Source organism: Meriones unguiculatus, chromosome 16 (assembly GCF_030254825.1).
Source record: "Meriones unguiculatus strain TT.TT164.6M chromosome 16, Bangor_MerUng_6.1, whole genome shotgun sequence".
Lineage (NCBI taxonomy): Eukaryota > Metazoa > Chordata > Mammalia > Rodentia > Muridae > Meriones > Meriones unguiculatus.
Genome location: NC_083363.1, coordinates 4,491,026 through 4,517,014, shown reverse-complemented (window position 1 = coordinate 4,517,014; position 25,989 = coordinate 4,491,026). Strand labels below are relative to the sequence as shown.

Genomic DNA, 25,989 nt, shown 5'->3' with positions numbered 1-25,989 from the left:
GCCCGGGCAGCATCACGTCCGGAGGGGGTGAAGGGCGACGCGCAGAGGTGTCGGACAGCCTCCTCCATCCCTCCTCTCCGGCCCCCACAAAGGGCAAGGGCCAGACACGTGGGCTGCGGCGGAGAGGCGGGGCTGCAAGCCATCGGGGCGGGGCCTCATTTGCATAGGCGGTGCGCGGCCACCAATCGGGACGGGCGGCGCCACAGCCCGCGCGCCTTTTGGGGGCGGATCGACAGCCCCGCGGCCCTATGGGAGGCGGGTCCTGCGGCCGGTGGGGGCGGGACGACGCCGGGCGCTGCCCGGCGCACTAGCCGGCTCGCGGGCCGCTGCCAGTCTCCGGCGGCGGTGTCCGGCGCGCGGCTGAGCGAGCGAGCGAGCGGGCGGGCGGGCGAGCGCGCGGACCGGGCGGCCTGCTGGGCGGGCTGAGAGGCTGAGCGGCGCGCGCGGCGGGGGGACGCGGAGCGAGAGGCGCGGCGGCGGCGGCAGGTACGAGCGCCGTGGCCGCGGGGATGGGGCGCGCGCGCGCGGGCGGGCGGGCGAGCGAGCGAGCGCTGGACCGGGAGTCAGCCCCGGCGCGCCTGCCGCCCCTCGCGCGCTCTCCCCGGGGTGGCGTGGACGGGACGCGCGGGCGGGCAGGAGGCCCGGGCCCCGCGGGGGAGGCGGAGCGGCGGGCGCGCCTCTCGGGGCCCCCCGGCCCGCCGCCCGCCCGCGCGCGGCTTTTGTTTCCCGCGCAGCCCACACGGCCGAGGAGCCCCGGGCCGCCCCGCCACGCCGCCCGCCGGACGCGGAGGAAACTTGGCCTTCCGGAGCCCCGCGGGCCCGCGGATAACGGAGCGCCCCGCCGCGTCCGCGGGGCCGCGCGAGGGGCGTGCCCACCGGGCACCGCCCTCACCTGCCGCCGCGACCCGGCCGGCTGGCACCGGGTGGCCGGGTGACCCGCGGGGCTCGGCGGCGGCGGGAGGAGACGCCGGTGGGAGAGTTGCTCGCGGGGGCCGCCGGGGTGGCCGAGCCTGGCGGCCGGGGTTCGATCCCGGGAGCCCACTTGTCCTCTGACCTCCACGTGTACAGACGCTCGCTCTGACACTCACTCTCTCAGCGGCCGCGAGGAAATAGAAGTCGCCTCGGGAGTCCCCGCTCCCTTCGGCCCGCGACCAGCCGGGCCTGGCTCGGCCGTCCTCGTCCTCATCCTCGCCTTCATCCTCGCCCGCCGACGGGCCAGGTGGGGCGCCCGCGCCTCCGCTTTGCTCTCTCTGGGGCGATTGTTGGCGGCGGCGGGACGGGACAGCCCGTGAGCGGAGCGTGCAGCGCCCGGGACGGTGTGTACCGCGCTTGGCCGCCCTTCAGCACATCCTGCACGCGGCAGTCGGGAACTGGTGGTTTGGGGATTTTTTTTTTTTTCCGGGAGTGTGTTTTCCAGCGAACTGAGGCCGAGCGCTGAATGGGCACTTTCTTTGCCTTCTCTAGGGGCAGGAGACGGTGTTGGTGTTGGTCGTCTTTGCATTTGTGGACGAGGGGATTAAGGACTCCTGTTTCTTCCCCCCTGCTCTTGCTTTTGGTGTTACTTATTTTTCGTTATTATGGAATTGTAGTAGCCCCTCTTCTTGGTGTCTGAATCAATTCAAGAAATGACTTGAACAGAAAAATCTTCTGGTAGGACATTCTTTGTCATACTTTCACTTAAACCGTTTTTTTTTTTTTTTTTCTGTTCCTCTCCCAGCCGTCCCGCGTTTGCCTACCTTCCAACCGCTTTCACTTTGGGGAGTCTCTACTGAAACAAACGCTCCCATCTTTGCTGTGTCAAATGCAAAGGTTGCTAACACTCGTTGTTAGAAAAGCTTGGTTTAGTTTTCTCCCCTCTCTGGTCTAATAAGTGTGTGGTGACTGCATTGGGTTTAGCCTACACCTCAGAGATGTGGGGCTTCAGAGCCCCAATTAATTTTTATTTAATCACGCTAATTAATTCAAGTGGTCATTTTATTCATATAACTAATTTGAGTCAGCTCTCAGTTGGAACCACTTGAGATTATTATTTTTTCTTTTGCTTTGCTTTCTTTTTCGAGGCAGGGTTTCTCTGTGTAGCTCTGGCTGTCTTGGAGCTCACTCTGTGGACCAGGTTGGTCTTCAACTCAGAGGTCTGCCTGCCTTTGCCTCCAGAGTGCTGGGATTAAAGGCGTGGGCCACCAGTGCCGGGTCACTTGAGATTATTTTAGGTTATTCTAGGAATATTTTTTTGCAAATTGTTTTAAAACAGTACGTTTATACATTAATGAGCTTTCTGTCATTCCAGCATTTAACAAAAGTATGTTTCTCAATATTTGCTTTTCAGTTATGTGACATTTGCGTGGATTTATTTGCTTATTTGCTTGTTTGTTTGTTGTCTGTGTTTTGTGAGATCAGCCGGCACAGGTGTGGCTGTCAGGACAGCTGTGAAGTTGGTTTGCTCCTTGCACTGTGTGGGTCCTGGACTTCAAATTCCAAACCCTTAGCATCTCACCAGCCAGGATTTCTTTCTGAAGACATTTTAAATCACTCCAACATAAGAAGCCTAGAATTTGGGCTGAGGCGAGCCAGTTAATTTTGAAATTTTTCTGTGTTCCTGGATTGGGAAAGAACGCACCTTCTGTGTTGTTGCTTTGGCTTGGAAGGCTCTCCAGAGGAGGAGACCTGGGGCAGGGTCTGTGCAGACCTTCTCTGCCTAGAGTTCCCATGATCCTGAGTGCTCTTCCCCATGTACAATGGGCTGACCTTACAGAAGGGGCTTTGCATGACTGGGGCTTTCATTGCTTTGGGTGATCTAATTCCACTACATAAAATTGGAGGGTTTGTAATCCTTTGTCCTATTTTGCTGCGTAAATGTACCAAATTACACTGTCGTTTGTATTTTTAATTTATTTCAAATTTATTTATGCATATGGGTGTTTTGTCTGAATATATGTCTGTACATACATGCATGCCATTTACATATATGGTGCTGGCAGCGGAGGCCCTGAAGGCCAGGAGCTGAGGTGTGGGTGCTGGGAATCAAAGCCAGGCCCTGGAAGAGCAGCCAGTGCTCTTACCTGCTGTGCCATCTCACCAGCCATTCATAGTTTATTTCATGCAGGTACTCAAAAGCATGCTTGACCTAGAAAAGGCCCTTTTAACTGAAAACCCATTTTAAAGTCAAGTTTTCAGGTATTTTAATTACTGATTTTTGTTTACTTTGTCAATTTGTGGTAGACCAGAAAATAGAATTATCACATTTCAATTTCAAAATTAAGCAAAAAATTTGGTTCTTATATCTGCATACACACACACACACAAAAAAAAAAAAAAAAAAAAAACAAAACACTGCACACACACACACAAACTGGGTCTGTTTATTAAGCAGTTACCCTCAAGGGTAGGTCCTGAGTCCCTTCCCTCCCTCCTCCATCTTTCCTATCCTAGGATGGAATCTAGGGTCTTGTGAACACTAGGCAAGTACTGTTCCCTTAAGTGAATAATGTAGCTGACATTAAGAATGTGCTCTAAAGGCCCTTAATATTTCATGATTCCTTAAGACGATTCTGTTGTGCATATTTTGACACTCTTAAGTTCTGTAATAAATACACACTGAAAAGGTATCTCCATTTTGTAACTCCTAAGCTTTTGAGCTTTCCAACCTAACCAATCAGTAATTAGTGTGTTTTTTTCTTCTTTGTGTTATATTTCTGAAACTCTGCAGTACATTTAAATTTTTTGTTTGTTTGTTTGTTTGTTTTATCTTTGCTATCCTGGAGTTTCAGCCCAGGGCCTAGGCATGTTAGACAGGAGATCTACCACTGAGCTGCAGTGCCAGCCCGTTAGTGCATTTTAGATGCACTGTGTGACATTTGCGCCACCTCAGATGTTCAGAACATCACATCTGCATGTGTTGAAGCCTGGGCGGATGGTGAGATGTAAGTGCTGTAACTTACTGCTGTGTGCGAGTGAACTTGCAGCTCAGATGTTTGCCCTGTGTAAAAGCCAGACAGACTGAACTAATGTGTTAGAGAACATGTGTACTAACAGGTTTCTGCTAGCAGTTGTGACCGATTGCGAAGGGTATTACAGTAATATTTAGTGCACTAAAATTCCGCTGTTGAAAGTAATTTGTACTTCTCATAGTTTATAGAGAAGCGGCTTGTGCTGTGGTAGAGCTTGCCACCCAACACCAGGAGGCAGAAGCAGCCAGATTCCAGGTCATACTCAGTAAAACCATAATGGGACCCTGTCGCAAAACAATGTCACCAAAAAAAAAAAAAGAAGAAAAAAAAAGATAAAATAAACAAAACCACCAGAGGTAATTGCCTTACATTGTACGATTGAATTAGTAATTTACTGCTAGTCTCTCAGGAAACGTTTGATTAATGAGCGTGAAGGACCACCAGAGGGAGTGTAGGGGCTACACATTTGGTGTGCCTGTTTTTTCACTCTTGGTCTGGAAGGAAAACATTTTTAAAATATGAAAAAGTTTTATTATAGTTCTCTGGAACATTCAGGCACACCAGAGTGAAAGCTGGAGGTTGTAGATGTTTGGAGATGCTGTGCCTTTTGTTTCAAAGCTCAAGGCTTCATCAAGATTCTTTTTGCTTTTAGAAAAAGGTACAATTATTACAGAAATGAAAATGATACATTTGCAGAGTGAAATAATGGGTTTCTAAGCATCCAGTCACACAGCTGTGAGAGGAGCACCCACAGGCTCAGAATGGGTCTTTATATTTAAAATGTGGTGCATTGGAGTTGTGTAGTTTTGAAGTTGCTCAGTCTTTGCAAAGAAGACTAAAAGATGAAGAAAGATCAAAGACTGAAAGAAGTTGCATTTTTCCCCTTTTCTAGTTGCAAACCTTCCTTTGTTGGCCAGTGCTAAATTTCTAGAACCATCGGTAGCATCTGTTTCTTTCTTGGCTACTGTTAAATGTTCCCCTGAAAATGTTCATCTGAGTATCAAAGCAGGGTTGCAAATTTCAAGTTGGTTTTTAAAAAGTCAGAGATGTTTTAAAGGAGAAAAAAAAGACTAGTGATTCTTACTCCAGCATCTTCAGGCTTGAGGGAGGTAGTACCCTATTTTCCTTTACTAACTGTAATAAAAATTACTGTGTGAGGAATTGAAGTGGCAAGAAAATTATATAGAGAAGCCAAAAGCACTTAATTTTCACCCTTAATATAGTAATTAACGTGAGGAACATTTGAGATTTGGAGGTTTAGTTCTAATAGGCGCAAGTTTGAGTGACGAAGTGAAAGTCTTTATTTTATTTTTAAAAATTAGATCGTATGTGTTTCTTAATGTTTGTGTTCCTGGGACTGAAGTCCTTTCTCTATTGTCAGCTGAAAATTACACAGTAGAATTTGAGTCCAGGTGTCTCTCGTCGTGGACTTAAGGTTGTGGTGAGCTAGGTTTGGACTGGAGGGGACATCTTCGAGAGTCTTTACCAGCCTATGTTCTGAGTAAGTGTGGAACAGTCTTTACCTGTGTAAGCTAGTCACTGGCACCATCGTTTCCAGCTGTAACTTTTTGACAGAGCATGATGATAAAATTCTTGTAATCTTAAACATATCTGGGGTTTTGTCTTTAGTGTGAAAAATTGTGCAGTAGATGTTAGAACCCCGTGTTCTGAAACTGTTTGGGAGAGAGTTGTGAGGGTATTTGCTTCACTGGATGTAGCAGCAGTTTAAGTGGGAAAGAGCTGTTTCTCTTCTTGTACTCCTGGATAGAATGAAAATTAAAAGCTGAGATGGTTACCTGGGATTCAGTTCCACTGTGAACTTAGTAAGCTCTTAAAAAAAAAAAAAAGCTGGTTAAGAATAGTCATTGTGTAATAAAAATTTAAAAAATGAAAGAATATTCTTTGCAGGCTGGAGAGATGGCTTAGTGGTTAAGAGCACTGTCTGCTCTTCCAAAGGTCCTGAGTTCAATTCCCAGTACCCACATGGTGCCCACAATCATCTTTAGAGAGATCTGATACCCTCCTCTGGCCTGCTGGCTCACATGCAGGCAGAACACCATATCAAAAATAATAAATAAATATTAAAAAAGAATACTCATTGCTCTTGTAAGGGACCCAGGTTTAATTCCAACATCTATGGTGGTGGCTCACAATCATCTAGAACTCCAGTTCCAGAGCATCCGTACCCTCTAATGACCTCTGTGGGGATATGGCATCCACACGTACATGTAGACAAAACGCTCATACACATAAAATAAATCCTTACAAAATAGTTTTGGGATCATATATAAAATATAAATATGTTACATATAAATACCATATTATCAACCTCCTATGTACATATGAATCTGTGCACATAAATCTATACGCAGATAATTGCTATTCATTCTAATTTATTTAAATGTGAAACTCTCCCTTTTCCTCCTTTTCAATGAAATAAGCTGCACTAAAATGAACAAAGTATATGTTCAGGAAGAGGCTGGTACAGGATGTTCATAGCAGCTCCTTTGCGTTAGAAATAAACTGCAGATTCCCACGGCAGAATAGAGGGAACTCAGAAATACTCCTCAGGAGAAGTGAGGCATAACGCTTTATTTTATGAAAAACATGGAAGAGCTGAAGCTAAGACGTGATGGCAGAGAGGAGGACTGCTTCTAGGCGCTGTGGTTCACAGAGGGGCACAGGGAGGGGACCTTCTGGAATGATGGAGCTATTCTACAGCTTGATTGGATGATGAAAATTTAAGTGACTTACTTTTGAGGCAATGTTCTTTTTCTTATTTTGGGTGTGTGTGTATATATACATGTTTGTGTATTTGTGTGTGTGTGTGGGTTTATTTGCCCATGTGTGTAGATGTGGAGGCCAGGGGTCAGCATTTTCTTTCTCTGTTGCTCATCCTCCTTAGGTTTTGAAACAGCGTGTCTCACTGAGTCCAGCTAGACTGGCGGGCGTGTCTGCTGTCTGGTGTCACAGGCCTGCATCAGCATGCCTTGCTTTTACATGGGTACTGGGGATTCAAACTCAGCTCCTCCTGCTTTCACGGCAAACCGTCTACCCCCTGAGTGGCCTCCCAGCCTCCCTTTCATGGTTAACGTCCAGAAAAGTGCAAGATTAGTAAAAGGATGTTATGTATACTTTCATCCAAATTTACCCATGGCTTCCATGTGTTCAGAATTATTAAGCTGTGCATTGTATGGTATGTAGTAAATGGGGGAAAAAGGTTTAAGATGTGCTGAAAGTGAGAAATGGTCTTATCTGAAAAAAAGAAAGAACATAACTGTAAATTAGCATAAATTAATGACAGTGAAAGAAAACAGATAACTCTCTCCCCTCTGTGCGGCTGTGTCTGTGTGTCTGTCACTTGCTTGTCGCTGGAGTGTCACATGTTTTTGTCGGAAGAAACAGGACTGAGAGGATGATTCAAAGCGTAACCGCAGTGAGGAAAGCCTGCTTTCCTCCATTATCCTGTGTGTGTCACCCGGGACTGACACGCAACGCTGCTTTTCCTGGAACGGAAGGTGGTGCTCATTCTTAGGAAAGAGCAGCACACCTACAGTGTGCTGGGTTCTGCACAGACATGTACCAGCTGCCGTGTTCTGGACACGAGACGAAGGAAGAGGAGGCCAGAAAGCCGCTTGTCGTCTCTCAGAGGGAGGCGAGGCTGGTTTTTATAAACCACGCGAGCAGTTTTGATCGAGTCTCCTGCAGCTTCAGCGTGACTGATGGAAACTAAACACGTTTAGGTCGTGGCTTAAACGGTGATGGTTTTAAACATCATTTCCCCTCTTTGTATAATTTTTACTATGGGCTCATTGCAATTTAGGATTAACTATAATTTATAGATACTAGTTTATTTTTTTAAAAAACCAACTTTTAAAAACACCTGTATCAGTTTTTGGTTATTCTCTAGATTGGGAGATATTTAAAGTATTTAGAGGCATCAGTGGATTAACATTGATGTCAGCAGCATGTGTGTGTTTCGTCTTTGTTAATCAAAACCACGCAGCTATACGGTTTATGTATTTTTAACAGAATCAGAGGTGCATTGAGCAGGAAATGATAGTTGTCTGCTACTAACTCAGATAAAGGAATGACTTTTCTTTAAAAACATGTTGATGATCCTCTGAAGGAGCAGACTGGATCTTTAATTTACACACAGTAATTTTAGGCTTCAGGGATGAACCGTGTGTCGTAATTTTACTTTTTCTGTGCTGAGGATTGAAGGCAAGGCCTTTCTCATTAGGCAGGTGCTGTTTATACCGCTGTACTGATCCACCTAGTCCTGTCTGCTAGGATTTGGTTTTGTCAGCCTTAACTAGAAATGAATTTTAAAAATTTCTTCGGTGATGCCAACCTCCTCTTATTTTGTTATAAGCTGTCCACGTGTGTGGAACTGGGGAGAGGAAGATAGTGCCCTGTACATTCCCGTTCTCCAGATTCACTACTCACTGGCACTTTGATTGATGCCTTTTGCTTTATTTTGGTTGGTTTCGTTGTTTTTGAGATAAACTCTCACTCTTTAGCCCAGGATAGCCTTGAACTTGTGATTTTCTTGACTCAATCTCTTAGGTGTTGGAATGATGGTTGATGTGCTTTTAAAACTCTGTAAAATTTGGAATGGAAAGAAGAGCACTGGTTGCTCTTCAGAGGTCCTGAGTTCAATTCCCAAAACCCACATGGTGGCTCACAACTGTCTATATAACAAGATCTGATGCCCTCTTCTGGCATGCAGGCATACATGCGAATAGGGCACTAATATATAAAAATAAATAAACAATCTTAAAACAAACAAACAACAAAAACACTTTCTGTTTTAGAGAGGAACTGAGTTCAGGTCCTAGCACCTCCATTGGTGGTTCACAGCTGCCTGTAACTCCGGTGCTGGCAGCTCTGGTGCCCTCTTCTGACCTCCATGGGCCCTGCATACTCACAGTGCACAGAGATAGGCTCAAGTGGAAGCACGTAAAGCAAATAAATAAAAAGTCTTTAAAACTCGTTAAATTCTGTGGCTGGAGAGATGGCTCAACAAATAAGAGCAGGGAACCAAAGTTTGCTTTCCCAGCGCCCGTGTTAGTGGCTTACAACCACCTGTAACTCTAGCTCTGGGGAATTCTGGCCTCCGAGGAGGGCGCCTGCTCACGGGAGCACATTCCCAGTCAGACACGAGTGCACGCACATAGTTAACTTTGAAAACCTTGAAAACTTGGTAACGCCACCCAAGTGCGGCCAAATAGTGGTAGAAACAGTACTGGGCTTCCCTTGTGAGCGAAGTCAGTGCTGAAGTAGGGATTTGGACGCGTGGGGACTGTGCAGCTCATTTGTCAGTAGCTTCTTTCTCTTGATTTTTTTTTTTTTTTTTTGCTTCTTACTCGAGTGACTCAGGCTAACAGTGTCTGTGTAACCAGCCGTTCCCCTAGAGCGCTGGGTTATCTTTGTTGCAGTAGCTGGAGAATGCACTTGTCTAAACGTTCCAGTCACCTTTTACTCTGAAACCCGGGACGTTGGGGGCCGAGAAGACGGCCCAGGTGGGTAGAGCCCTTGCCATGCAAGCATGAGGCCCGGGGCTCTGACCCGCAGCGTCAGTCAGAGCTGCGTGGCTAGATGGCTGAAGCGGTGAGCTCTGGGTCCAGCCGGGAGACCCTGCCTCTAACGTGGCGAGCAGTCAAGGAAGTCACCTGCATCAGCCTCCAGGCTCCACAGGCCTGAGGCTTGTATATACACACAAGTATACGTGTATATATACATTATAGCACACACCACACATGTGCCTGTCAAAGCCAAAATCAAGCGTGTCGGTTGGGCTGCCCTGCCACGCCGTCCTGTGCCCAAGTCTCCGTGTTGTTTGGAGGCGGGACACCTGCACACGTGTGTAGCTGCCTTCAGCGGCACCCTGCCCTGCCCCTTCCAGCCAGAGCAGTTCTCTTCTGTCTGCCCCCGTTAGCCCCGTTAGCCCTTAGTGACTCCATTACTCTTACTGGCCATGTTTGACTGTTTGTTTCTTAAAAGCTAATGACTCACTGGCTTTCTTTGTTTTCGACTTACTGCCTCTGTTTAATCTTCCCCTTTGATTTCCGATATACTTGTTTTAGTTTGATTCACATGCTAAAGTGAAGTTATCCTTCTCTGTCTTGAACTCACACATACAAACATTAAGACTTGCTTGTGAAGTGAAACATAGGACATTTTCTTCCCTTCCAGAGAAGGCTTTTTAGCCTCGTGCTGTAGGCAGACACTTCGGGTTTGGTGTTGTAACTGAAGCCATTTACCCAGTTTGTTTTGGAGCTGGGGTCTCCTCTTTAGTCTAAAATGTCTTTAAACCCTCGATCCTCCAGCCTGACTCTCCATAGTACTTAGAAAGGTTGTCTTTGGTGAGCATAGTTATATTCAAATGGCTACTAAACTCTGGGCCTCGTGTGGCTAGTTAAGTGCTCTACTTAACTAAGCTAAACTTCCGGCCTCATAACTTACAAGGCCTAAGTAATAATATCTAAACCAAGATGGCTTTGCATCTGAGCTATGTTCAGATTGTGTGGACTCTGCCGGGGACATCGCTCGGTGTGAGTCGCAGCTCACAGACCCGCGCCTCTGTGCCCATCGTAGGTCGTGAGGTGTTAATGGACTGGGAGTTCATTGGAAGCAGTCTCTGTATCTCTCGGTGTTCTCACTCTTCAGCATTCACAAGTGCTGCTTTTCACTGCCCAATTGTTGGGACTGGTTGGGACTGACGCCCCTCATGGTGTTCTGTGCTGGCTGGGAATTAAGAGTATGATACATAGATTTAATATTGCAGACACTTTTTTGAGACATACCTTGTATAGCCAAAGCTGAACTTGAACTCAGTGTGAAGCTGAACTTGATCCTCCTGCTTCCACTTCCTGGGTGTTGGGATTATAGATGTTTGTTACCATGTGCAATTGTATGTGGTACTGGGACAAAACTTAAGGCTTCGTGCATGCTGGACAAGCAGTCCACCCTGAGCTGGACCCTGCCCCCAGCCCTGTGCACACTCTTATTGTACTGCTGGGGTAGAATCTCACCCTTACCATTTCACAGGGAGACAAGACACTCGGTGAAATACTAGTTTTCCTAAGCTCAGTTCCTGTATCTGTAAGATACAGGGACAAATGAACCGATAGCCGAAGGCTTTAAGACTCAATGAAACAACAGATGCAGGGGTCGGTGTCTGCAGGAACTCTTCCATACTTGAACAGTTTTCATTCATCAGCATCAAGTTCCATTGTGTTCTGAGTAGTGTGCCAGAACAAGATACCGTCCTCTCAGAAAGGAGAACATATCCACAAGAGATAATAGCAACCCAGATTGCATGGTGACTGGCCAGTTTCTTAAGAGGCGAAGAAGCAGGAATACTTGCCAAGCAGGTGGATGGGAACTTCAGGGTAACAGGATTTGGCCTGAGCATTGAAGGACTAGTTAACAAGTTGGCAGACTGCTGAATCCACGCTCTGCTAGCAGGTTTTCTCACCTCCCTCCCGAGGTTACGACAGTGAGGTGAGTTAAGATGAACAGTGTCTCCAACACCGCCAGAGTGAGGGAAGAACGAGCTTCAGATGGAGCACGGGGGGGGGGAGAAGAAAGGTTGTTTGAGATGGTGACGTGTCAGAGGGACAACCCACCGGGCCACAGTGAGTGCCTCTGAGCGATCCAGCCGGGGAATGTGCTGAGGAAAGCCAGAGTGGAAGTTAGCCTCGGCACGATCCAGGGTCACTGAGGAGACGTGCCTGGGTGTGCCTAGAGCGGTGGACTTGCCCTGAGTGCGGGCAGCACCAGCGCCATGCCTCTCTGCTTCCCGATGGATGCAGCGCAGCCTGCAGCCTTGCCCGCCGTGGTGGACGACTCCCTTGAATTTCAAACAGAATAAGCCCTTCCTCCCTGGCTTTGTCAGGTATTTTCTCACAGCAGTGACATCGTCACATGAGATCTCTTGCATTCTGAGACCAGCCTGGTCTTGTGAGTTCCAGGACAGCCAGGGCTACACTGAGAAACCCTGTCTCTGAACCCCCCCAAAACAAAACAAAACCTACTTCTTATTTCTTCAAAGGCTCCATTCAATTCCCAGCAGCCACAGCTCACAGCCACCTGTAACTCCAGTTACATGCACATAAATCTTTGTCAGGTTAACAAATAACAAATTAACATCGTTAATTCTAGTACTGAAGAGGCAGCATCAGGCTGATTGAAGTTTGAGGCCAGCCTCACCTACTCAGGGCTGTGTCGTGAGACCCAGTCTTAAAAACAAGCAAAAAAACCAAATCCTGACACTTTAGAATGCATTTTAACAGTAAAGCTGGTGGCTCTCTGTTGTGAACTTTTATGCATCTTTAATTTGTCAATTTGTTTTTGGCTTTCTCTTTTTCTTACATTTTTAGTTGGTGAGTTTTCATGACTGGTTTTCTTCCTACCCCCTAGACAGCCTAGATTCTAAGTCACAAAGCCACACAGTGGAAAGGACCAGGCAGAAGGGGATAGAGAAGGGAGGAAGGCATTCTCTGTCCAGCTGCGCTGTTTTACAGACATGGAAATGGAGATCTGGAGGAGATGGCCGCAGGTTCATGATCCAAGCTGATCCCTGCTCGGTTTATACCTCTCAGGACTGAGCGAAGGCTGGCTTTTCTTTCATCGCTCTGGTTCTCAGCCATCTGGGGGGAATTATCCCAGCACTAATTCTACTACTACTACTGTCTTTTAAAACCAAGATAGACAGTGACTTTCTATCAGGACAGTACGATAGTCATCCGTCACGAGAAGGTCGTGGTTGTGTTCTCCCCTGAGCATTACTATTCTTTTGTTTAAAATTAAACTTGTATTTAGTGTGTGGATGAGCGTGTGCACACACTTATGCTGTGGTTCCCTTGTGGAGCTCTGGACAGCTTTTGGGAGTTTGTACAGTCAGCTTTGAGAGGGGAAAAAACAGTTTCTTTTAAATGTTTCAAGTTGTCAGTTACGAGTGCTTAGAGCATCAATTCTGTCTCTGTCTCTCTCCCTCTCTCTCAGTAAGCCTGCTGTCTTTGTCCTGGCAGAGCATAGATCCTCTCATGGCTGCAGATGGGTGGTTCTGCTGTGAAGAGTTGGGTACCACTGTGTCACATTTGACCAGCCTGAGCTTCCAGCAGCTGCTTTCAGTCTCTCATAGCTTAACGCGGGCCAGGCAGAACAGCAGGCCCACATTTAAGCCTTGCTTTCTTGTGTGGTAAGGTCCAGAGCTTCATGTCTGCCCCGGCTGCTCAGTAAATACCTCCCTCCAGAGCAGGTGGCTTTTCCTAGATACAATGCCAGATTTCCAGTCACCACTTCTCTGTCACACGGTTCCTTTTCCCTTGAAGTGTATTGTTTCAGCCTCAGTGAGACACTCCACTTGTATTTTGGAACTGTGTGCAGCAAACAATACTTCTTAGTCACTATAAGCATAATTTTACCATGAAATCATTTTGCAACTGGCAGTTGCTTTGCATTCTATATTCTTTCCCACGACTCAAGAAAGAGAAAATGGGCTGGGTTATAGAGAGAGAGCCCGACCACTGCAGATTCTCTTATGCGCCTTCCAGAAGAAGCAGGCTTCTGGACTGGGTTCAGCTTTACTCAGGCACTGGCTTTCTCTCTATCACTTTTAAGCACTCTGAGATCGAGTTGTACAACCTACTAATGTGTGTAAGTCTTTCTCGTCTTCAGGGGTGTGTGCAGATCGCTCGCTTACCAGGCTTTGCTTTCTTCTTCTTCTTCAGACTTCTATTCTGAGACTTGTATTGACTGTTTCTCTCTCAGTTTTTCAAGACAGGGTTTCTCTGTGTAGCCCTGGCTGTCCTGCACTCGATTTGTAGACCAGGCTGGCCTCGACCTCACAAGAGATCCACCCGCCTCTGCCTCCCTGGGATTAAAGGAGCGTACTAACACGCCTGGCTTAGATTCCCTGTTATGACACTTTAAATCCCTATCACAGGAGAAGAAAAAAAAAAGCTTTCAAATTCACTTTTTTAAACATTTACTTTACTATTAGTGGGGAGGAAAGAATCTGAATTGGGCACACAGAGGTCAGAGGACAGCCCTGTGGACTGAGGTTGGTTCTCTTTCCACCAGGGGCTCCTGGGATTGAACTCAGGTTTCAGTTTTGTGTATTTTATTGCTGAGTCATCTTACCAGGGCAGAATTAGGTTGTTTTGAGGGCTTTATGCAAGGTGTGTGTGTGTGTGTGTGTGTGTGTGTGTTTCTCTTGGTTTCATGTGAAATGGGAAATTTTGTTTCTTTTGTTGTGGTACTAGAAATTGAACATAGACTTTGTCCTAGGTAAATGCTCTCCAGCTGTGCCACATCCCACTTTCCCAGCCCTAATAAGTCTGTCTGTCTGTCTGTCTCTCTTTCTTCTGATTTTTCAAGGCAGGGTTTCTCTGTGTAGCCTTGGCTGTCTTGGAATTCACTTTATAGACCATGCTGGCCTCGAACTCAAGAGATCCTCCTGCCTCTGCCTCCCGAGTGCTAGGATTAGAGGTGTGGGATTCCACCTCTCACTGGAAATCGAGTTTAAAAAATTTTTTGTGATGTGTGCATGTCTTTCCTCCTGCCACTTACCTTCATTTTCTAGTCGTCTGTCTCCTAAGAAAACAGGGAGCTTTAATATTATGCTGGTCTTTCTTTAACCCTTTTCAGTCTCCTTCCTTTCTCTTTATTTCTTTTCTTTTGGATTCTGAGAAGTGCACATGCTGGGCAAGTGTTGTACCAGGAGCATTGGGGGCTCCTGTCAATTTTTTTTTTTTTTTTTTTTGGCCTGTTTTGTAGACAGAATCTTTCTACATAGGCCTGGCTGTCCTGGAACTCATACTCTCTCTATAGACCGGGCTGGCCTTGAACTCACAGAGATCTGCTTGTCTCTGAGCGCTGGGTCTGAAGGTGTGCGCCACCGTGCCGGGCTTCCCATGTATTTTTACAGGCTGCTCTGTGTTATGTCATTCAGTCCTTTGAACTGTTTTTAATGTGGGTGCATCCTAGACCTTTCTTACTTGGCTCGCATGTTTGGCTTGCTTTATTTTGTTTCCATGTTCTGTCAGCTGCAACCCCACTGAAAGCACTGCCGTACACTAGACCTCTCGGTTTCAGAATGAGCGTGAGGAGGATTTTCTTCTTCCTTACGTCCCAAAAAGTGTCATTTCAATATTTTCACATGTACTATCTGTTTGATCTAAGGGTGCTGATGACAACCTAGAGCATTTAATACACTTGGTTTGAGATAACTTTTCAGAATTATTTGTCATTGCTAGACCAATCTCATTAGTAAAGACTTGAACAGTTTGGTAGTTCAAATTTAGAGCCCCAAGTCTAGTAACTTAAGTTTTGGTTCTTATGTCATTTAATTCCTTTATTCTAAAAAATGTCATTGGCTTTTTAAGAAGCCAACCATAATTATATGCAATAGTTAACTTTTAAAGAGGAAAATAAAGATTTACTTTAGAACCTGTATTCTAGATAAAATGGTTTAATAGATACACAGTGATTTGAAGATAAGAACATTTAGGTCATGAATTTTCTCCTAATTTTGTAGTTTATTGAAAAGGAGTTGGTAATTTAAAACAAAAAAAGGTAAAGATCATTCAGAACAAAGGAAGATGAACATAAATCACTTGAGAAATAAGGAGCAGGATGAGAGAATGGGAAGAAAATCTATGCCAGTAATCTAAGGCGAGATAGTGTCTGTGTTTGAACATTAAGTTTAGCTCCGAGCTTCCTGGCAAGCAAGTGAACAAAGGAAACAGGATGGGTTTCATGGTTATTGTCTGGTAAAGAAGCTTATCAGTTTTTCAGTAGAGAAAACGTTGGAAAAAGTCCTGGCTTACAAAGCAGCCGAATTCATATTCAAGGAATGCACTTCCTACTCCTCTTTTATAAATGACTAACCTTCTGCTGTTGCTCTCTTTATTGCTATAGTTATATTTGGTGAAATTAAATTCATGTCCGCTGTTGTCAAAAGTGGAAAGAGTGGCTGGGGTGTGTTTATGTATTGCCTCTGGAGCTGAAGCCATTGACAAACAGGAAACTGAAAGCTAAAAGTTCAGGAAATGTATTGTATTTCAATTGTGTGGAGAGAATATATATAGTGTTTAACTACTGAAGTCAGACCATTTCAAGACTGAAACTTGTGTTGATGTGTTTAGAGATGGCTGTTCTGACAGCAGCACCCCAGATGCCTAAATTTGATGCTAGGTGCCGCCTGTGGCTTGTGGGGAGACGTGTGAGATACGAGAGAAAACACCCAGCAGATGACATGTGCTCGGCCGACTCGTGAGGAGGTGGCACAGCCGGCCCTCAGGGATCGTCAAAGATACTCTGTCTCTAAGAAGGACTTTCGGTGTGGGTCTAATGAAGGGGAGGCCGTGCCTACAGGATGTCACATTACTCAGCAAGGCCTGATGGTTGTCTTTTCTCCTGCTCAATTTCATTATTCTCTAATTTATTAATATACGTAATATGCTTTTTAAATTTCTTTTTTCTTTTGTTTTTGTTTTTGTGACAGGGTTTTTCTGTGTAGCCCTTGCTGTCCTGGACTCACTTTGTAGACCAGGCTGGCCTCAAACTCACAGGGATCCTCTGGCCTCTGCCTCCTGTGTGCTGGGATTATAGGCGTGAGCCACCATGCCCAACTCTAATAGTTTTTTTTAAGTGTTAGGAAAATTATTATCAATATTATCTTAAAAATTAGCTGTCTCCCAAATATTTTCTAAGTCTTGTAGGAAATGCACAAAGTCTATAGAATTTTATTTTTTGAGATAGGGTCTCTCTACAGAGCCGTGGCTGTCCCGGATGTGCTTTTAATGGCATATTGTTTATATGAGCGCCACGTTCTTGTTTTGTGGGACCATGTGACGTTTAATAGCTTCTTTAAAGGGGGAAGCTTCTTTCTTTCTTTTATTAAATTTGTTTTTTTGAGACAAGGTTTCTCTGTGTAGCCCCGGCTGTCCCAGAACTCGCTCTGTGAGAGCCACCTGCCTCTGCCTCCCAAGTGCTGGGATTAAAGGTGTGCGCTGCCCCTGCTGCCTTTAAAGGGGGGGAGCCACTGGGGCTGCATTTTGCTTATTCCTTGTTATCTTTGCTCACATACGCAGAACTCTGTTGCTTTGAGGCAGAGTTCAGCTAAGTAGCCCAGGCTGGCCTGGGACTCTTGGTTCTCCTACCTCTGCCTCTAAAGTGCCAGAATTATAGGCGTCTCACTGTTTTATGCTTCAGCGAGAATGGTCATTTATGACATCAGTCCCACAGAATACTTAGTGGTTACGTTAAGTGACCTCTGTCTCCCCAGGTTCTTTTGAGGAGCTTCAGCTGTGTTGGACATTCACTGTTTTCACAGCTCAGCTGAAGCTGCTCCTCCGTCAGGGTTGATTTCCGTTTGGATCTGTTGAGGTTATTTATGTTTGTTCCTGAACTAGTCTAGTGACCCAGAGGTTTGAAGGTCTTGACTAGAAAAGACTGGTCCAGGGGGGTGAGAAGCAGTGCATTCCCAAGGGAAGGCTCGAGGATGCTCTTCCTACCAGAGAGGGAAGTGGACTCTGGCTGACAGGGAGCTGGTGTAGGGGTAGGTGGACTCTGGCTGACAGGGAGCTGGTGTAGGGGGAAGTGGACTCTGACAGGGAGCTGGTGTAGGGGGAAGTGGACTCTGGCTGACAGGGAGCTGGTGTAGGGGGAAGTGGACTCTGGCTGACAGGGAGCTGGTGTAGGGGTAGGTGGACTCTGGCTGACAGGGAGCTGGTGTAGGGGGAAGTGGACTCTGGCTGACAGGGAGCTGGTGTAGGGGGAAGTGGACTCTGACAGGGAGCTGGTGTAGGGGGAAGTGGACTCCGGCTGACAGGGAGCTGGTGTAGTGGAAGGTGTTGGGACCTCAGGCAGTAGCTCATCGCCCATTGCAGGGAGGCTTCTCTTCAGAGAACAACAGTTGAAGGCAGGCGTGGAGGCACAAGCTTTTAATCCCAGCACCCAGGAGGCAGAGACATCATCATGTGGCCCATTTAGGCTATGTAGCAAGACTGTTAACAAACGAACGAACGAACAAAAACCCAAAGGGTGGAAAATTATTCATGAAAGAAATAGGTTACAATTTATAAATCTTTTATTTCTGTTTAGTGTGCTGATTCTGCTAGCTAATATCTATTTTAGTGTGAGCTCTTGCATAATAGACTTACAGCCAGTGGTTCTTAACAGGGAGGTGAGGACCAAAACCTCCCCTCCCTCGTGAGGTCTCAGGGAGCAGGGAGTCCTCGGGCACGAAACAGACCTATAGCGGGTGTTCTGGAATGTTAGGAAGGGCAAGCTTCTGATGAAGCACATGCAAGAATCGACATTTCCCACACTGAGGGCTCGTCAAGACCCGTTATGTCCATCTGAAGCACTTTTGTGTACCCAGCCTTTTCTGTATGAACGAGAATTAAAATTTAACAGACTGATTTTTTTTTTAAAGAAAATATATGGATGTTTACACACAAAATAACCCAAAAAGTGAGATTTTCTCTTGTTGTTTTTTATTGAAGCCTGGAATTTGGAATGGTGTAATGTCTTTCTTTTTTAAAAATTTATTCATTTATATGAGTGCTCTGTTTGCATGTACACCTGAAAGCCAGTAGAGGGCACTAGATGTCATTATAGATGGCCGTGAGCCACCGTGTGGGTGCTGGGAATTGAACTCAGGACCTCTGGAAGAGTGGCCAGTGCTCTTAACCTCTGAGCCATCTCTTCAGCCCCAGTTTAACATAGGTGTTTTCTCTGCACTTACAAATGCAGATGGTTTTGAGACAGCATTTTAATGCAAATATATATTATTCTGTGGTAGCAGAGGTCAAACCAAAGGCTTTGTGTGTGTTCAGTAAGTATTCTGCTACTGAGCTATATTTTTGAAAAAGTTAGCTTCTATTCTGTAAATTGCTTTTTTCTTTAATGTCACTCTTAAACATCTTTTCACATCAGTTCCTTTGTAACTTTCCTTATTTTTAACTGCTCCATAATGTTTTGTTGTTGAGATTTATAGTAATAGTCCTTTGAATTCTTTTTTTCCCTGTGGCTGACAGGATGACTCTAAGATTCTTGCTGTGCAGGCATGGGAACCCGGGTTTGGACCCCTGGCATCCTTGTAAAAAATCATGTGCATGGCTTGTATCTATAATTCTAACTCTGAGAAAGTAGAAAAAGGTAGATACCTGGAGCTTGCTGGCCAACCAGTCTAGAATTTATAATATCGATGATTAGTGAGCAATATCTCAAAAAGAGCAAAAAAAGCTCTCAGCATTTACCTCTGGCCCCCATGGCCAGGTGCACACCTACACTGCCCACACATCTGTACAAAGAAATTGCTTTCCTCTCTTAGAATCTACTAAACACAGATGCTTGTTCCTAACAATATCTGCAGTTTTCTGGACACGATGCTCTTGAGCTAAAGGATATTAAACTCCTTGTGTATATTGGCAAATTTGCCCTTAAGAATATCACACCTTACTGGTTGTGATAGTGCATGCTGGTGGGATATGCTGAAGGAGGTGGAGGCAGGAGGATCACGAGTTTAAGGTCAGCCTGGGCTACACACTGGGGCTGAAGAGATGGTTGCTCTGCCAGAGTCTTTAAAAAAGAATACCATGCCAGCTTGCATTCTCACTAGGAATGTAAAGTATTATTTTTCTGGTGACTATGCCAATTTTCTTTTTGTGGACAGAGTTGGGTCTCTGCTCTTTACCAGCTAATTGTTTGTTTCTTGGTCACTTGTGCGTTCCCTAGTATCACGTGAGGAACAGTTCCAGTATCTGGGATTACTGAGGCTCTGCTGAGGTGGGCAGCAGGATGCACACCAGTCATGTGGCCCGCGGTTCGGAAGAGACAGATGTGCAGCCAGTTCCAGTAGTGTCTTGCTCTTTCGTGGCAGCAGGAGAGCAGGCCTATCAGGAGGGGCTGGGGAATAAGCTCCTGGGAGAAGGAGCAGTAAGTGCAGAGCCTGGGAGGGCACAGGGGTAGGTAGGTGTTCGCCAGAGCAGCTCTAGCGGAGCTCATGGGGACGGAACATCTCTGATGAACGAGGAGGGCGCTGAGCATGGAACGGATTTGGAGTCTGTGCTGTTTGTGACGGGAAGCCATTGGAGGGTTGCCAGAGTGAGCTGTAAGCCAGTCTGATTGTCACTTTCCTTAAAAATGGTTCAGTTCCCATTTCCTTTGGAATAAAGTTCAAATGCTGTTTTCTGGTACACAAGGTCCTCCAGTCAAGCCTCTGCCTATTTATTTAGCATCGTCTGCGTCCTTCCCACATGTACCCTTCACTTTAGCCAAATTGAATCACAAGCAATTCCTGGATGGGTCATTGGTGATTCATATCTTTGCATCTTCCTGCATGCTACTGGCCTGCAGGAAGCCATCCCGCCTGCCTGCTATGGTCCCTGGCTTGGCTTTAGAGGGTCTGCACTGCTCTTATTTTCTAGCCTTTCCCTCCCCAGTCACTTTCTGCTCAAGCCACAGTCTTGGAATGTGCTGTGTTCCCTACCCGCCCTAATTGTACTTCGACCACACCCGTGCTAGCCGAAAGCCCATCCTTCAGTCACCATCTCCAACACTGCCTGCCATGCTTTCCCTCTGTAGGACCTCATTGTGGGGACCTTAAACTGCCGTCTCTCTGCCTCAGAAAACCCCCACATGGCTTGCTTTAGTTTCTACATCTGAAATTCTGAACTCACTGCTTAATCCAAGGCTAACAAAGCTTGACTCGTATGCCACGTCTTCCTCCTCCTCCTCCTCCTCACCTTGTTTATCCCCGTGTGCTCACAGGTGTGCATGTGGAAGTGAGAGGACAACTTTGTAGAATTCCAGCCTTGTTGAGAGAGGTTGTTTCTTCTGCGCTGCATGCCCAGGCTAGCTGCCTGTGAGCTTCTGGGCCATCCTCTTGTCGCTAGGAGTGCTGGGCTTGCGGCGGTGCCACCAAGCTCAGCTTTTTCCATTTGTTCCGAGGATCACACCCAGGCTGCCAGGATTGTGCAGCTAGTGCTTTTGACTGAGTCATCACTGTAGTCCCTGTGCGGTGTGTTTGCATGTGTGCTTGTCAGTGTGCAGGTGCGCGTGGGGACCGGTGGTGGACGTGGGATGTCTGCTGCAGGCACTCTCTGCCTCTGGCATTGGAGGCAGAACTCACTGCTTTGGCTCTACTGCCTGGCCAGACAGCCCCAGGAGCCCTCTCCTGCCTGTGGTCCCAGCGTGAGGGTCACAGGCAGCCCCCACACCCAGCTCCTTTGTATGGATGCTAGAAATCAAACTCAGATCCTCCTGCTTGGGCAGCAGGTCCTTTACCTAGTGAGCAATCTCCCCAGCAGTGGTTTTGCTCTATTTAGCCTTTAGGTACCCCCACAAATTTTAGGATCAGCTTGCTAACTCTGCAACCAAGTTAACTTAGCTTTTGCTAGGAACAGTCAATAAGATACAAGTTAGCAGTTTAAACTGTGGCTGCAAAAACAACTGTAACATTTAAATGCTCCAGTTGTTAAAAGAATCCAAAATGCACAGCTAAGATTTGGTATGAACATGTTACAAAACTTCTATTTTTTTCTTTCCTCTTTTTTTTTTTTTTTTTTTTTTTCATTTCAAGGCAGAGTTTCTCTGTATAACGGAGCCCTGGGTGTCCTTAGACTTGCTTTGTAGACCAGGGTGGCCTTGAACTAACAAGAGCTTCTGGTGCCTCTGTCTCCCAAGCTGTGGGATCAAAGGCATGGGCCTACACTCCCAGGGTTAATTTTTCTTCATTGAAACAGTAGTTTATTGAGCGCCCTGCAGGAATGGGGGGAGAGGGGATTGAGAATACTACTTGAATCTCTTCTTTTTTTTTCTTTGGATTTTGGAGATGATCTCACTGTGTGGCCTAGTCTAGCCTTGAATTTGCAGCAATCTGCCTGCTCTGCCTCCCCAGGACTGGGATTATAGACAGGCCCCACAATGCCTAGTCTCTTAAAAAAAACAAAAACAAAACACAACCTTCAAGAAGAGAAAGAGGACAAGCTGTAAGTTCAGGGGGAAATACTAGCAAAAAATCATAGTAACAAAAGACTTCTCCACAATAACAATAAAATTCAGTAGTTTGATTGCTGGCATCACCACCACAAACAGTAATACTATAACAGCTGAAAAATACGCGCACACACACACAGACAGAAATTTGTGTGTTTGTGTTGTGGTTTTTTGAGACAGGGTTTCTCTGTGTAGTCCTAGCTGTCCTGGAACTCACTCTGTAGACCAGGCTGGCCTCAGACTCAGAGATCCACCTGCCTCTGCTTCCCCAGTGCTGGGATTAAAGGTGTGCGCCACCACTACCCCGGTGCAAAAAAACAAACAAAAAACCTTTTTTGAGCAGACATCTTAGGAAAGAAGGTACATAGCAGGCTGACGGTGCTCCCTCTAAGAGCTAAAGACCACTTAACAAAAACCCTAATAGCAGACACGAGGTGCCTTCTTTTGGGTTGTTGGCCGGGGTGTCCAAGAGACCCCTAAAACATACAGCCTGTTGTTAGTGCCTTTGGTTGCCTCCCAGAGGTGGTAGGTAAGTTTCTATTGCTCAGACACTAAGCACGTCATAAACAGCGTCCAGAGACCTCTGAGCTGGAACTGAGCTGAACCTGTCCTCCCTGAGGACTGGCTTTCATGATACCACAAGGCATTACACAGACTTGCAAGGAGAGAAGTAACCAGCAGTCCCGCCCAGCCGTGGTCGTGGTGTCTGTGGACCACATCATTGAGCACCGTGGCACAATAACCTAGAGTGCGATGATGCTGTGCCTGTCAGGCTGGTGTGAGCAAGAGAGAGACTGTCTGCCTGGAAACCCAGCCCACTACTCAGTGGCAGCTGAGAGCGTAGTCGCTGGAGGAGGACCTAACTCTCAGTTACAGATGAACACATCCTCGCAATAATCTAAACATCTGCCCTTCCACCCACAGACAAGTACACACCACCCCATCAAGGAACCTCCTCTTAGGAGACTACTACAGAAAACCACAACCAGTCAAAATTCAGAGCTATAGAGCCTAAGAATTTAAAAACTCAACATGTTGAGATATTGCATAGGCTTTACACAAATTAGGTGAACATTGAAGGTTTGCTGTAAACTTAAAGCTGTCTTAAACTCTGTTAACATCAACACCAACCAAAGCTAACTTTTCTAGCGTCAGGACGTGACACGCTTTGGTTCCCCTATGCTCTTTCCAGTTGCTTCCTGATGAACAGCTGCCAGGATGGCACATAAACCTGTAGTCCCAGCACCCAGGAGGCTGGGGCAGGGGGACGGACAGCTCCAGTTCCAACCTGAGCATGGTCCTGTGTCTGTCAACATAAAGTAAATAAAGCTTTGATTTCTAAGTCTTTTTTACTCAGAATTTTAAAGTTATGATAATTAGCAATGGTCCTTTGGAATATAAAAATCAAGTTTTGTTCATAACCATTTCATATATATATATATATATATATATATATATAAAAGATCAAAGTAAGAGCTGAGTATGAGCAGATCAGTGGTGAAACCTGCCTTATCCTGGTACTCGAGAGGCAGAGGCAGGCGGACTTCTGAGTTCTGGGCCAGTCTGGTCTACACAGTGAAGTACAGGACAACCAGAGATACATGGAGATATCTTGTCTTGAAAAAAAAAAAAAAAAAAAAAAAACAAAATAAAATAAAGATAGCTGGGTATGATGTTGTGCTCTTGTAATCTTAGCATCTGATAAGCAAAGGCAGAAAGATCAGTCAGAATTTGATGCTAGCCAGGGTACACAGGTATCTAAAAAAGTCAAAAAACAGGAAAAAAAAAAAAACAAAATAATGACACTTCAGTTATCCAGATTACCACAAAGCCATAGTTTTGATAAGAGTTTTAAAATAAAATACCTGACATTTTGGAAGAAAGATTTTATCTTACTATAAAATAGTAGACTTTTATAGCCTCATGGGAAAACCACATCCTTCACAGTTGAGACCATGAGATTTGTCGCAGCTATGCTTCTTGTGCAGGACTTTATACCCATGGAAGTGCCACTGTCCCAGCTTTATTTTTTTTCTGGCTTCAAAGTAGAATCTGTGGGCTTGTGCTTCTGACTGTGACCAAAATGTAGTTAACAAAGATTGAGTTTACTCTCTTGGCTGCAGTCGCAAAGCAAACAAAAATCTCCAGACAAAATATATGAGGCAACAGCCTGAAACTCCAGTGAGCTGGCAGCAACGGGGAGAGTGATCCCTGAGGAAATAGAAAGCAGCAGGTGAGGCCTGCAGCTAGACTCGCTGACCCCTGCGAGGGCTTGTCTGTAGGAGACCAGGAAGGACAGGCAGATGGCCTTCGAAGAGGAAAGAGCCCCACACAGGAGAACAACAGAGTGTGTGGAGCACGTCTTCAGATGAGCATTGCATAATTGTGTGAAAACTACTCAGAGAAACAGCCACCTGAGAAGGGTAATGGGCAGCAATGCCTGTAATCTCAGCACTTAGGAGGCAGAGTGAGTTCGGGGCCAACCTGGGATACCCAGCAGCAAGATTCCCTGTCCAACAAAAAATGTTTGAGTTACTACCAACCAGCCTTGTAGGTCACAAACCATCAGGGAGAATACTCAGAAGCAATTGCCTTACTGGTAGGAGAACCCAACCCTCAACCCAAGACTCCTTTTATCTTCCAAAGCTCTAAAACATGCCTGGAAAGGGTCACATTGTTTCCAGTTAACTTAACTAGGACAAAGCTCCACATTACGAGTACAAAAATATCTATCCCTCACCGGGGCCAGATTCACAGTTAGCCTCTGGTGAAAAATTACCAGGCTTTCAATAAAACAGGAAAATTTAGTCAATAGAAACAGACCCAGAAATGACTCTGCTGATGAAATGAGTAGGCACTGAAAGTTATTATAGCTATATTCCATTAGTTCAAGAAAATACAGGAAAGAATGAGAGTGTTGAATATCGTTAGGAAAACTGAGCATACTTGGTCACTGGAGTGAGACCTACAGAGTGTGAGAACAGCAGCACGCAGCATGGGATGGTGAGTAGTAGCCAAAACAGTGCAGCAGGAAGATTAGAAAGCTCGACGTCTTAGCAGGGCAAACTATCCAGAACATACTTAGAGATTTTCTTAAAGGCCTGGGAAAAGGGAATCATTTAGCAGTTGTACATAATTATATATAATTACAGTTTTGAAGAGATGGCCTTTGAGGACGAAAGAGCTCCACAGGGGAAAACTCCAGGGATTCCTTCTTTGAAGGAAAAAGTAGCCAGGAATATCTAAATTGGGCAAGAAAAAAAGAAGAAAATATATAAAAAGATGTGACTAATAGAAGACACAGTAAGAAAGTAGATTTACATATCAGTAGTCACATTAAATATAAATGGCCTAAAAAAATCCAGTTAAAGGACAGAGACTTGTATGTTGGATAATAACTTGCTGTGCGCTACCTAGAAGAAATTCACCATGTGAATAAAATTATACAAATCGATAAAAATACAAAAGGATACTTCGTGATAATACTATCTAAAAAAGCTGGAATGATTGTACTGATATTGCACAGGTTAGATTTTAGAGCCAACAAGATTACTAATAATAAAGGCTAGAAAAAATGGGATAATAATTAAGAGTACTTACTGTTCTTCCAGATGACCTGAGTTCAGTTCCCAGCACCCACACTGGGTGGCTCACCACCCCTGCAGCCCCAGCCACAAGGGACCTAATGACCTCTTCTAGCTTCTGCCAACATTCGTGTGCATATAAATGTTAAAAAAATATATATATTACCGAGAATAAAGACCTCAAATGAGATGGGTCATCAGCCCTAAATATTTAAGATATTTATGTACCTATAAACAGAACTTCAAAATACATGAGTCAGAGTCTGAGAAACCCTGAATAAAGTGGTCTCCAGTTATCCTGGGGGACTACAGAGCTCACCTCTTTCTTATTAACTGATAGCGTAGATGACCTCTCCCTCGTGGAGTGGGGAAGGCAACACTGAATTGATATTTGTATGATATTCTATCCGTTATGAGCCAAATACTTTATTTTTAGTTTC

General features: G+C 45.6%; 1 protein-coding gene across 3 annotated transcripts in view; it reads left to right on the top strand.

The window, feature by feature from the left end:
* Positions 1-322: 322 nt before the first annotated feature.
* Positions 323-25,989, top strand: part of Fkbp5 (FKBP prolyl isomerase 5) — an 85,680-nt gene continuing 60,013 nt past the window's right edge. Inside the window, exon 1 of one of the 3 annotated variants that reach the window (XM_021630175.2) lies at positions 323-486. The gene's annotated coding sequence lies outside the window, so the exon portion shown is untranslated. Of the gene's footprint in view, positions 487-1,110; positions 1,317-25,989 lie in introns of those variants that run through there. The other 2 variants (XM_021630170.2, XM_021630178.2) reach the window with 2 other exon arrangements.